This window comes from Urocitellus parryii, chromosome 3 (genome assembly GCF_045843805.1).
Source record: "Urocitellus parryii isolate mUroPar1 chromosome 3, mUroPar1.hap1, whole genome shotgun sequence".
Classification (NCBI taxonomy): domain Eukaryota; kingdom Metazoa; phylum Chordata; class Mammalia; order Rodentia; family Sciuridae; genus Urocitellus; species Urocitellus parryii.
In genome coordinates this window covers 31,984,326-31,997,737 of record NC_135533.1, presented here as the reverse complement: position 1 = coordinate 31,997,737, position 13,412 = coordinate 31,984,326, and the positions used below count along the sequence as shown (strand labels likewise).

The following is a 13,412-nucleotide window of genomic DNA, read 5'->3' as shown; positions in this document are numbered from 1 at the left end:
TGGAAAATGGTCTGACAGTTCCTCAAAAAAAATAAACAAAGTTATCATCTGACCCCACAATTCCACTTCTATGAAGACATAAGCATATGCAAAAACTTGCTCACAACAGCATTATTCATAATAGCCAAAGGTGCCAACAACTCAAATGTCTATCAACTGATGAATGGATATACAAAATGTGGTAAATCCATGTGAATGTTATTCAACAATAAAAAGCAATGTAATACAGATGTAGGCTATAACATGGATGAATTTTGAAAAACTTTAAGTAAAACAAATTCTAAAAGGATAAGTCATAATTGCACACTTTTGTGAGTTTACTAAAAAGAACAGACTTTGAAGGTTGAATTTATGTGGCGTGATACACATATCAATTTTTAAAAGAAAATTGGGTACAGACAAGTTTTCAACCTCATGGAGCTTCCCAGTCTCAGTTTTAATCTTCTGGATAATTGTCTGAACTACCTGGATCACTCTCTTCTCAAACACTTAGTCATTGCCTTGTAATTCTTTCTGAGCATCATCTCCAGTTTGTACTCCCTTGGAGACACTGAGGTAGAAAGGGAAGATCAGCAGACTTCAAGTCCAGAGAAATTTCTGCTCTGGTTCCTATTAGTTGTGTGATCCAAGTTTTAAGTTGTTTTTGTTTGCTTAATTTGGGGCACTTTTTAAAATTATTATTTATCCACTTTTAAAAACTGTGCTGAAATATTCATAATATAAAAATTTCCATTCTAACCATTTTTTTTAGAGAGAGAATTTTTTAATATTTATTTTTTAGTTATCGGCGGACACAACATCTTCGTTGGTATGTGGTGCTGAGGATCGAACCCGGGCCGCACACATGCCAGGTGAGCACGCTACCACTTGAGCCACGTCCCCAGCCCCTCTTCTAACCATTTTTAACCATGCAGCTCAATGGCATTAAGTACACTCACCAATGTTGTGCAACTGTCACTGCTATTCATCGCCAGAACTTCCTCATCTTCCACAGCTGAAACTCTGTCCCCGCAAGACACCAACTCCTTCTTCCTCTTTCCCCTCACCCTGGCAACCACCATTCACTTTCCATTGCTTTGAATTTGACTGCTCTGGGTAGCTCATGTGAGTGGAATCAATCACACAGTGTTTGTCTTTTGTGACTGGCTTATTTCACTTAGCATACTGTCATCATGGCTCATCCATGAACACATGTAGAATTCCTCCCTTTTTAAGGCTGAATAACAGCCCATTGTATGTACATACGATATCCAAACATATCCAGAGACAATGAAGGTCCAGAGGACTCCTCATCTTGTGTGTTGATTCATCCATGAAGGAACACGTGGGCTGTTTTTACCTTTTGGCTACTGTGAATAGCTAAAGGCTATATTGTGGCTGCTTTGAACATGGGTAGACAACTACCTGTTTCAGACTCTGCTTCATTCTTTTGGGTAATATCTATACATGGAATTGCTGGATCCTATGGTAGTTTGTCCTTTTTGGTTTTTTTTTTTTTTTTTTTTTTTTTTTTAGGAACCACTGTTTTACTTTTTTTTTTTTTATAGTGACTACCATTTTATATTCCACCACCATATCACAAAGGTTCCAATGTCTCCAGCACTTGCTCTCTTCTTTTTCTTTTGTTTGTTTCTAGCAGTCTTCCTAATGCATGTGAGGCGTCTAAGCCTTACTTCTTGATTCACAACAGGAACATGATGGTTCTTGCCCTGCCTATGGAACAGGGCATTTTCTTTGCCCATCTTTTCTGGAGCTGCCGAAAGATTTGAATTAGGCAACTAAAGACCTTGGTAAGTGATGTGCCCTCCACACAGGATTAGAGATGACTTTATTCCTAATTTGAAGAAACATATCCAGAGACAATGAAGGTCCAGAGGACTCCTCATTTTGGTCAACAAATATTTTCATAAATCCACTGTCCTGTATTGATGGTCTAGGTTGGAAAACTGTCTTCTAGATGTATTATTAAACTATTATGTGGTTTAACTGTTTTGAGTGAGTCTTTATTCTTGATAACCCTTTCAGACCTCAAATTAGACCTGGAATAGACTGATCTGTGATATGACTTTATATCTGATTAGTACTTATTCATCAATAAGGCACCCTTTGGGTATTTTTTTTTTTTTTTTTGGTAGCAGGGATTTAATCCAGGGGCACTTAACCGCTGAGCCACATCCCTTTTCTTTTTAAAAATTTATTTGTTCTATTTAGATGTACATGACAGTAGAGTATATTTTGACATACTACACATACATGATTAGAGGTGACTTTATTCCTAATTTGAAGAAACATATCCAGAAACAAAGAAGGTTCAGAGGACTCCTCATTTTAGTCAACAAATATTTTCATAAATCCATTGTCCTGTATTGATGGTCTAGGTTGGAAAAAGTATTTCCATATTTTATTTAGAGACAGCATCTAACTAAGTTGCTTAAGGCCTCACTAAGTTTCTGAGGCTGGCTTCGAATACACAATCCTCCTGCCTCAGTTTCCCAAGCCAGTGGGATTACAGTCATGTGCCACCATGCCTGGCTCAGGCTATTTTCTAAACCAGTGTCACTCCATACATGCCTGTACCTTAGCATCAACTAGAGAGCTTTAAAAATTACCTAATGCTCAGGCCACATTCCATAACAATTAAATCAGAATTTCTGGGGTGGGAATCAGGCATCAATATTTTTTAAAACTCCCCTGTTCAGTCAAGTATGAAGAATACTCTTTTAAATCAATGTTTCTCAAACTTGTCTGAATGTAAGTGCTTGGAGAACTCCTAGAAAACACAGATTGGTTACTAGAAGATGCAGAATGAAAGAATTGGGGAAATGTTAGTCAGAATGGCAAAAGACACAAAATTTCAGTTACATAGGAGGAATAAATTCAATAGAACAATTGTACATCATGGTAACTAAAGTTAATCATATATTGTAGGGGCTGGGGTTGTGGCTCAGTGGTAGAGTGCTTGCCTAGCATGTGTGAGGCACTTGGTTCTATCCTCAGTATCACATAAAAATAAATACTTAAAATAAAGGTATTGTATCCATCTACTACCAAAAAATAATTTAAAAAATAATATATTGTATATTTGAAAATTGCTCAAAGGGTATATTTTAAGTAGTCTCACCACATACACAAAGGTAAGTATGTGGGGGAAAAGCACAAGTTAAATAATTTGACTTTGCCATTCTGCAATGTACATTTATATAAAACATCGTGCTTTATATGACAAATATATACATTTTTTTCCTTGTCAATTTAAACAAACAACAAGCAAAAACATAGATTCCTGGGTCCCATCTTGGATCTATCTGGTCAGAATTTCTGGGAAGAGACCTTGTGATGTGTGTATTTAATAGGAACCCAGGTGATTGATATGGTGGACAAAGTTGAAAAACCCAATTCCAAAAAGATAATTTGGTAGAGTTTGGTGTCGTTTGGAATGCATTTGCTTTGCACCAGTGTAGTTCCAAGCCTGGGCTCTTTTCTTTATAGGATTATGTGCCATTTTTACAACTGACCCAACTGAAAAAAATATGATATTTTCCTCTGCTAGATTACCATTTCCTTCAATGTTAATTGCTAGTTTGATATCTCATCTAGCTTCTCTTCTTCACCGAAATAATGAGACTCTCAGAAAATAACTGAAAATGACAGTGAAGGTTTGGTCCCAACTTTCCTGCATCATCACTATATGTGGGGACACTAAATATATTGGAGTTTCCTGTTTATTGTTAGGAGGGCTAATGTACATCATCACTGTCGTCCCAGGTCACATGCCTATTTAGCTGTGGGGGCATTCCAAAGTTTTTGAGCACCGAGTTTCAAGCATGACCTAACATTGTATTGTTCCTATTAGGTGGATAACTTGGCTTCCATGTTTTTCAGAATAGGAAAACCAGGCTCAGAGAAGTAAAGCTATTGGTTTAAGATTGAATTAGCAGAAAGTGGCAAAACCCAGATTTGAACCACAGCCTGGCTGATTTCAAAGTCAATATATTGTAAAAACTTAAATCAACTGAAGACAGGTGCATTTTCTCTTAGCAATCCATGATCCCGCCTCCTGCACACCAAACTTCTGACTCCCTCACTTCCACGAGCCTGGGAGTCACAGGCTGAACCTCACGTATTGCTACATGGCAGAGAGGGCTTGTGGGCTCCCTGCTGGCCACAGTGGCTTTGACAGTGAGTCTCTGACCCCTCTCCAGTTGGGCTTCTCTTACTGGCATAAAGATGGCTCCCCTCACTCAGTTCCCAGCCTATCAGTTCTGACAGGAGGCAACAGAGCTAATTAGTATCAATTGTAGTGATATTTACCATGAGGTGGGTATTCCTGCTGAGAACTGATTGAGACCAATTAATCATTTCATGAGCATCTATGGAGCAGGTGGGACACCAGTTGGGTCACCACTGACAAGCTCTGTGTTTATCACCACTGTTTTGGAGGAAAATGCTTCATTTTCATCTTATCACTGTGCAACCAAACTGAAAAGACCATTGCAATACAACAAATTATTTTTTAATGAGTGTGTGTATCCCCCCAAATATTTATGTGAAATGTTATTGATTGTTGTGCAAAAGGAATGGTATCTCTGTGTACTTTAACAAACAAAAAGGACTTTCTATTTAGAGACATAGAGTACCTGGGGAACATTTCAAGTTCAATAAGTAAGTGGTAATATGTATATATTTTTTAAAAAAATAGGTTCTTGGGAGATAGAATTATCTTCGGTAAAAAGTCACATTTTGGAAATTTTAAAAAAAGGTGACCTGCATTTTTTAAAAAAAGTTCAAAAACAAAAATAACTGAAAATTTTGAGGAGCATTATGTCTTGCCTGTACCTGGAGAGCCTTTATAGAGTCTTAAAATGCAAGACATATACTCCAATTCAAGTTTTTTTTTATACACATACAAAAGTTTTCTTTCTCTCTCTCTCTCTCTTTTTTTTTTTTTACATTCTGGTTAAAAACTAACCAACAACCAGGTGGAGAATCTTGGTAGCAAGTTCTTTAAATGCAAAGTTATTCTTAGAAACTATCTACCTCAGTACCTCAACCACACAATGTACTGAAAACTTATCTTCTGCTAGTTGTTCCACTAGCTGTGACCCACCACCTGCCACATGGTAGAGCAGTTGAGGAATTTCTATCCATAGTTTGTAAAAGGAAAAGTAGTTCTCACTCTTCCTATTTCAACCCTCATAGCAACAGAGTTTTGTAGATAAATCAGCACAACTTTTAATAATAGGGTTTGAATTTGCCAGAGAGTTGTATAGACAATACAGTTCCTATATACTAACGCTGTGCTATTGCTATTAACTTCATCTCTGTTGTCATGTTAGTATATAGCAAGTTGTCACAATCAAGGAACTGATATCAATACATCATCAAATCAAAGTTCATACTTGATTTAGCTGTCCTTACTCATTACCTAATGTCCTTTTTCTGTTCCAGGATCCCATCCAAGAGATCATATAACCCTCAGCCATCATGTTTCCTTAGGTCCCTTTAGGCTGTGATAGTTTCTCACTTTTCTCTTGATTTCCTTAAGTGTTTTGAGGAGTATTTTGTAGGATGTCCTTCAATTTGGGTTTGCTTTTTGTTGTTGTTGTTATTTTCTTCCTATTTTATGATTAGGATGGGACAAACAGATGTCTTCAGGTTGTAGTAAATATTCAGAACCAAAACAAAACAAGAAAAAGATCCAAGGGTTTGAGGTATTGAACTTAGTTGGTGAAAGATTATAATACAGTGGTGGTATGATTATCTATTTATTCCTTAATCTATCCATCCACATCCACATGATACTTCCTATTTTGATAAATTTGTTATTCAAAAATTTTACTATAGATAAAACCAGGTGCGGATATGCCATCACATCTGACAGTAATGCTCACTGAAACACTCTCAGGTCAATGTCCTTTTCTAAATATTATTGTCCAATTTTTAAAGAAACATGAAACCAAAATTGCTATGGTAGGCTGCAGTGGACACACAGTGCAAGCTGAGAGCTAGATTTTACTTTATACAGACTAAAAAGAAGAGGAAGAGAGAAATATATGGATCATTTTTTTTTGTATGCTACAAAGCACCAGCCTTCTTCAAATCAAAAGTCTAAGTCCTATTTAATTTTTCTAAAAATAGGAAGTTGATTTTTTGGATATGGCATGTGTTGTCATCTACCTCTTTGATTTCTGGAAGTTATGTACCAGAGAGAAAGAGATTACTTTATCTGAGAAAGAAGAAAAAGAGTTCCAATAGACAGGAAAGATTGTAGGCAGCATTAACTTCAGTGCTTGTTAAAACAAGAAGGATTAATAGCAAAAAGGGAGAAAAGAATTTTGAATGTCTCCAGTTTAGTATCTTCAAAAACCTTTGAGGTTTCTGAGAAAGGCTCAGCCAACCACATGAAAGAGACGCAAAGGGACTCAGCCACACGACTTCTCTAAATCCAGGGATGGGGCTGCTCCACTGTACCATCAAACCATCTTACTTGAAGTGTAGCCACAAATTAACATTTACTTTTATTAAAAAAGTACTAAGTCCTTGCAAAGGGGGCAAACAGAGCATTCAGAAACATGTTACTATCCACTTAACCTTGATGGAAATCGTATGGATAAACATGGATAAGAAGAGCCATATTCTTAGTCCATGATCCCTTCCTCGGCCATGTAAAAGAGGCAATAATGGCCCTGAGCAATAGAATCCAAGAGAAGAATTCAGTTACCAGGAATTTTATTTTTTACCAGCATAATAATAAATGGGCTGATTGGATTTAGAACTGATGTACTAGCAAGAGGGTCTGAAAATAATTGCACGAAAGATTTGTGTTCTGATTTGTGCATTTTTTTTTCTTCTGCATTTGTAGGATTTGGGTTTTGTGCATGAGGACATTGAAAAAGGAAGAAGAAAATGTAGTCTCCATATGTCACTCAGCAACCCCCTGCTAGTAAAATAAATCTACATTTGGAGTATCCACCCAAAGAATCATGGAATAATCCCACATTAGATCATGACCAAGCCACTTAGGTCAGAAATTATAGGGGAACTATTAAAAAAATATAAAAGAAGAAAAAAAAACCCAAAGTGTTCCACTACTCACAACCTCTTCACATGGTTTGTCTGAGTCTGAGTGACTGGTGGGTTTGCCATCTGTGACAGTCCATGGAATCAGTTAGATCATTCTAAATTTAGCAGGAAAATAAAATAATTCAGCAAGAATTGGTTCTTCCTCACATTAAAACTATGTGGTTAATACAGATCTTGAGGATGCAAATAAAAAGTGAAGCCTGAACCCAATGAAGCTATGTGGCACCAAGGCAGAAGTAGTCTCAGTGAAGTTGTCTGTCCTTTTTTTTTTTTTTCTGGAATTACTTAGATATGCTTATGCCGAAGGCATGAAGATGAACCAGATGACCTTTAAGAACTGTCTAGCTCAGCTGTTCTATGGATAAACTGCTACTTTGGAGTATGAAAAAGGACTAGAAAAAAACCTAGGTTTAATTGATTGCTATTTGGTCCATGCATGAGAAAAGTGCAAACTGATTTTTGTGATTGTTAGCAATCCCCGGTCTCATGGAGTCTCCAGATTTCTATACCACACCCTTTGCAAGAGACTCAAAGACTGAGAATGACTTGAGCATGGAGAGGATTAAAAATCTGTCCTGGATTGTTCATTCCTAAACTGAGATATATCCCATCATAAAACACCATTTATATATTCTTGGAAGACCAACAAATAAATAGGAATCAAATTCCCCAGACTTCAATCTAAACTAGTTTTGTTTTTAAATATTTATTTATTTTTTTTAGTTATAGGTGGACACAATATCTTCATTTTTTTATGTGGTGCTGAGGATCGAACCCAGTGCCCCACACGTGCGAGGCATCCTCTGAGCCACAATCCCAGCCCCTAAGCTAGTTTTTAAAAGGACAAAACAATAAACAAACAAAGATACAAAGAAAAATGGTGAACCAAAATTCTTGTAGGATCAAATGATTAAATTTATAGCACTGGATGAATTTGTCTTAGTCCACAGAAGAAATCTACTCTAAACATAAGACCTTTAGAATGCACAAATTAAAGGGCATTTATCATAGAGTTTGAAGTTTCCAGTTCTGGAAAGAGAGATTGGAGAGATCTGGAAAGAGAGATCCATGAGTAGAGACCTATCCTGAACTATGTCCTTCATTAAATGATGTAGGTAAGGGTACTGCTCAGCTGGAAGAAATGTGGTCATAAATTCCTGAACACATATGTTAGAGCACATCCAACATACACATCAGTCAATTGTCATAATGGAGTGTGATATTTTGGTTCATGCAAATCTAAATAAAATTACCAAAGAACAGTATTTTTCTCCTTTTCCCTGAAAAAAGAAGAAGAATAGGAGCATTTTCCTAGTCATCTGTGTGTTTTTATAGACTGGTGATGATGAGTATTTTATCTTTGGTGTTAGTGACAAGTGCCCACTGCATTTCTCCAAGAGTTAAAAAAAAGAAAGATGTCCAATGATCCTGGGGATGCAGGAACAATATGAATCCAGATAATGAAGAGTTAAGAAAATCTTCTCGGCCTGCTAATGAACTCCATCCTGCCCTGGTGAGACCACCCTCCTTTTAAGTAAGAGGTAATTTAATATGAATCTACTCAGTTGTGTTTGGGCTTCATCCAATCTATGAGAATCAGTATGATAAATTATAATGAATTGTCTGCAATACTTCACAAAGTCACTAAAACAGTCCTGAAAAACAAGATCCCTAAGCTTGATTTTTTCCATCTCCCTTTGAATACATTTTGCCTTATTCCTGTTAGACCGCTCCAGAACTTGAAAATATTTCTTATAGCTCCCCCACACTGAAAGTTATATGCTCTGAGCCCCACTTGATGAGATCCACAGTTGTGGGCTGTTTCTATTGAAGCAGGCCCCATACTTGAAAATGACGTGGATAGGGGGCCAGCCAAATAACATGGCAAGAGAAGGAACATGGCCCCTTTAGTTTCCAAAGGGTTTCTTCATGTGCTGATCTCCCTTTGTAATCTACATGGAGTGCTGGAAAGTAGCTTAGTGAAAGGCATTCTCCTATTTCAGATTCTGGAAAAGCCCTTGGAACCAGGGCACCCTCATCTGTGGGGAGAAGGCAGTCAGAGAACTCAAGTTCTAGAAGAGGTCCCTGACTACAGCTCTGTCATTTTGTTTATGCGGCTAAACTCTCTCTCTCAGAAATATTTCTTCATTTAAGAGCCACTGCCCTAGCTAAAAAAAAAAATGATTGGGGGTAGTCCAGCTCTTCAGAATGCAAAATGCAGGCCATATTTTATAGATAATCCTTCATAAACAAAACAATCGGATTGACATGAAAGCTGTTGGTTTCCTGCTCTGGTCACTTAGGGTAACACACAAAGACTGTACAGGAGAGGCAGGGTGTCACCTCTCCCCCCATTCATTGGACGTGGAGGGAGTGGAAAATTCCATTTTCTATGGGTAATTCATGTTAATCTTATCAGGTTGAATTGCTTTAATGGGCTTCTTTTCTGTGTTGTTCTTTGTGTCCAAGATAGTTCCGGAAAATTTGTAGCTGTCTGTATTAGTTTCCTCTTGCTGCAGTAACAAATTGCCATATACTGAGCAGCTTAAGACAACACAAACTTAGTATCTCACAGTTCTGAAGGTTAGAAATACTAAAATATAGGGCTATATTGGGCTGCATTTCTTCTTAGAGGCTCTAGAGGAGAATCTATTAGTGGGCCTTCTGTTCAGCTTCTAGAGGTTACCCTCATTTCTTGGTTCATGGTCACCTTCCATTATCAAAGTCCAGTCTTTTTTACATTATGGCCCTCTGTCTGCTTCCATCATCACTTCTCTGAGGGTGACTGTCTTGCTTTTTCATTTACAAGGATCCTTATGATTACACTGGCCCACTCAGCAATCACAGGGTAATTTCAATATTTTTAACTTAATTACATTTGCATAATCTCTTTTGCCCCATGAGTTAACATTCTCAGGTTTATGGTTTAGGACCTAGATATCTTCAGGTGGCCACAGTTTTGAACAAATATTTTATAAGCTTGTAAATATTTTGAGAAAATGTTAAATACTTTGAATTGTGTGTAGGGTTGGTTAGTTAATTCCCATGGTTCATCATTAGCCAAAGTCATGGTCACATGTATATTGTGTGCTTCTGATCCCTGCTAGACACACAACCTTCATACACACTCAAGCTTATTTTTACCTACCCTATTTTGTGGCTCAAAAAATGAACTCTAGATCTGTCCTATTTTCTTTTGCCTGATAAAATATAATCTGTTGTGACAGATTTTCCTAACCAGGAATATGAATTGCCTACAGGCACATCAAGAAAGTTAATGATTTAGCCAGACTAGATATTTAAAACTCCTTTCTACATCCCTGTTACCCCATCTCATGCTAAATTCCTTTTTCCAGTTACCATTTAAAAATTTCAAACAGATCAATTAACAAGAAAGGAAGGATGGTAATTCTCAGGCAGGAACAAGATGCAGAGGGCATACTGAAATCTTACCAGAAAAACAAAACAAAACAACACACACACACACACACACACACACACACACACACACAGAAAAAACAACAACCCAAATTCTGCCATTATTAAAATCCTGAGTCACATACATTTTCCTTCTAAACAAATCCTTCAAATATAAGTCACATTCACTGCACAACTATCTCTGATACCAATCTTCACTTGAATCAAAATCCATATGCCATGTTTTAAGAGTGTTCAAATTGCCCTCATGACATTAAAAAAAATACAACAATAAGCTACTCCCCACCCCCACCCCCCCACTGCCATCTGATCCATCTTCCACCAATGCAGATAAAGTTTCAGGATGGTTTTGGCAGGGAACCTAAATAAACAGAATTTTTAAGTTTCCCAATTGTTTTGAAGCAGTTGGCACTGTATGCCAATTAGTCTTCATCACTTAGGCAAATTTCTTATCAAAATAACTTTTTTTTAAAAATAAGGAATCCTGTCTTTTAGAGTTCAGAAAGAGATGACAATCTATTATAGGTAGCAGTTTTACTAATGTATCATTTATAGTTGGTGTCAAAGAGTAATCAGGAGTAATTTAAAATACACAGAACACTGAATTTCTGTTGACAAAAGATATAATTTTTGAGAATTAGATTGGCACAGGACACCACTTCAGAATTTGCTACCCCAGGTATTCTCTTCTTTAAAACCTTGCAATGATACTATATCAATAATAAAGTCCACAGATTTACTCACTGACGAACCTAAGTATAAATAGAATATTTCTTGGTCTAGAGGAAATAGTTGTATAAAACTCATAAGGTGCAAATTCTCCTGAGTGATTTTTCCTGCAGTTCTAGTAGGTCGTTGAATATTTAGCACCTATTGTGCGCATATGTAAACAGCCTACAGTGGGTTTGACAAAGCACATAATTCTAATGGAAAAATGTGAATTATAATGGGAAAATCTTGATCAAGGATAAATAAAACTCTATTAGTCATTTTTTCCTTATTTCATTCCACCTTCTTGAACATATGTCTTCAAATGAAAAGATACTGGGAAAATTTATATGCGTGGAATTTATCATATTTAATATCAAATGATAGAGAAAATACACATCAAATGAAGTTGATCTACATAATTCACTAATTCCAAAGTTGGAGATGTCAAAACTTGGTAGCAGTGATATCTTTTAGCATGGCAAGTGCAATGAAACATGGAAAATCCTACTGTGTCCGTATCTGTCAAGTAGAATACAATATTGAAGAAATTGGTAGAATGACAAAAATAAATAAATAAATAAATAAACTACTTTTTCCCAAGGCAATCAGACCAGACCAGGAAGGCAATAAAAGTTCTATTTTCATGCATAATTTGGGTAACTACTTCAGTTTTACAACTCTATTCCAAAATGAAGGCAAGGGCTATGGCTAGCCTACAAGTTGTCATACATGTGGAAGACTATTTTGAAAACACATTCAAAATGTTTTGACTACATGATACCAAGCATCTGGCAAAGCAAACTTCTCTTAGGTATTTTTCTTCATAGATATTCAGCCATGTGTAGACAGTCATTGTGCCAGATTTTGAGCTACATATTTTATTTGCAGGATAACAAAAACGTATCTGCGAAGGTAAGGCTTTCCTTATGATTTTGATTAGGTGGGTTTAACTTAATGGCATTAACAGAGTTGCCACTCATTCCCGAGTTACTTGAACTACCCTCTAGCTGTGCCTCTCCCTCTGCCCCCACCAAAGCCCTTCAGCGAATTCTATTGGTCAGTCCCTCTCCAGGAACAGTATCTCCCAAATGAACAGCACTCACTCACTTGTCTAAATAGTAACTGACTTCACCGGTTTCATTTCACAGCAAGGACAAGGAAAAGCAAGGCGTCTAGTTTTCACTGCCTAATAGGAACCAGCCTTAGGAATACCTGTGGTTCGCCAACCATCCCCAGACCATTTGAAGGATCCCGAGGTAGGAGGTAGGTATTCTTCATGTGAGGTCGCCTGCCTCCTAATGGGAGCTAACTCAGACTTCCAAAGACCTTTTCCACCAACCAACATAACCATCCCTGTATTTGCTTCGCTGTCAACCTTTCAGACTGTCCTAAGCCAGGGGACACTGAGCTGGCTATTCTGGGTAAACCGTACACTGATTATTTCATTATGTACGTTGCATTCTCCAATCACTCATTCTTGCTATTGATTATGGAGGAGGGACAGATTCCTCAAAGGCAGGAAACAGGATGTATTTATCATTATGGCTTCAGTACCTCACATAGAACTAGGCACAATAAATATGTATTGAATTGTTCTGGATAAAATGAAGTCTGCCCTAACAGTAAAGACTATCACCTTTTGAATCTGAAATAATATTAAATAGTCAATTTTGAGCATAATCAGTTTTCACATTTGGACAGGCATGAATAGCAGACCGATGGGACAGATCTGCCAGAACTCCATTTTCGTAAGGTACTATCAGTAAACTACAAAGACTATATTTATTATGACCTTTGGGAGACGGTGTGGAATACCAATTTGCATTGCTTAGGTTTCCTTGAGACAAAGAATACACACTTGAGGGATAGAGTCGTTCTGTTCCCTTCTTTATGGGATATTCCCTGACTGAACTCTCTGGAATTTCTAGCAGTCACTGGGCTACTTGGGGTCACAAAGCATCATTATCAACAACAGTGCTTCACCAAATGAAACCAGCACAGAGTAATAAAACTCACTCTGCAGTGAGTGAAGGCTAGTTCATGGATGAAGATAGGGACAGAGCAAAGAATGAGGCCCAGGGACTTGGACGCTGAAGTCCTGCAAACTGCTTTTAGCTTCACAGGCGGTCACTGGAGCCTTATCATTTGCACAATTGCAACCTCCTTTGGGAGCTCCCAGA

The 13,412-nt window shown here is 37.3% G+C and overlaps 1 protein-coding gene across 1 annotated transcript in view; it reads right to left on the bottom strand.

Annotated features, from left to right (window-relative positions):
- The window catches only part of Dync1i1 (dynein cytoplasmic 1 intermediate chain 1), a 293,851-nt gene that overhangs the window by 72,123 nt on the left and 208,316 nt on the right, over positions 1 to 13,412 (bottom strand). The window lies entirely within an intron of this gene.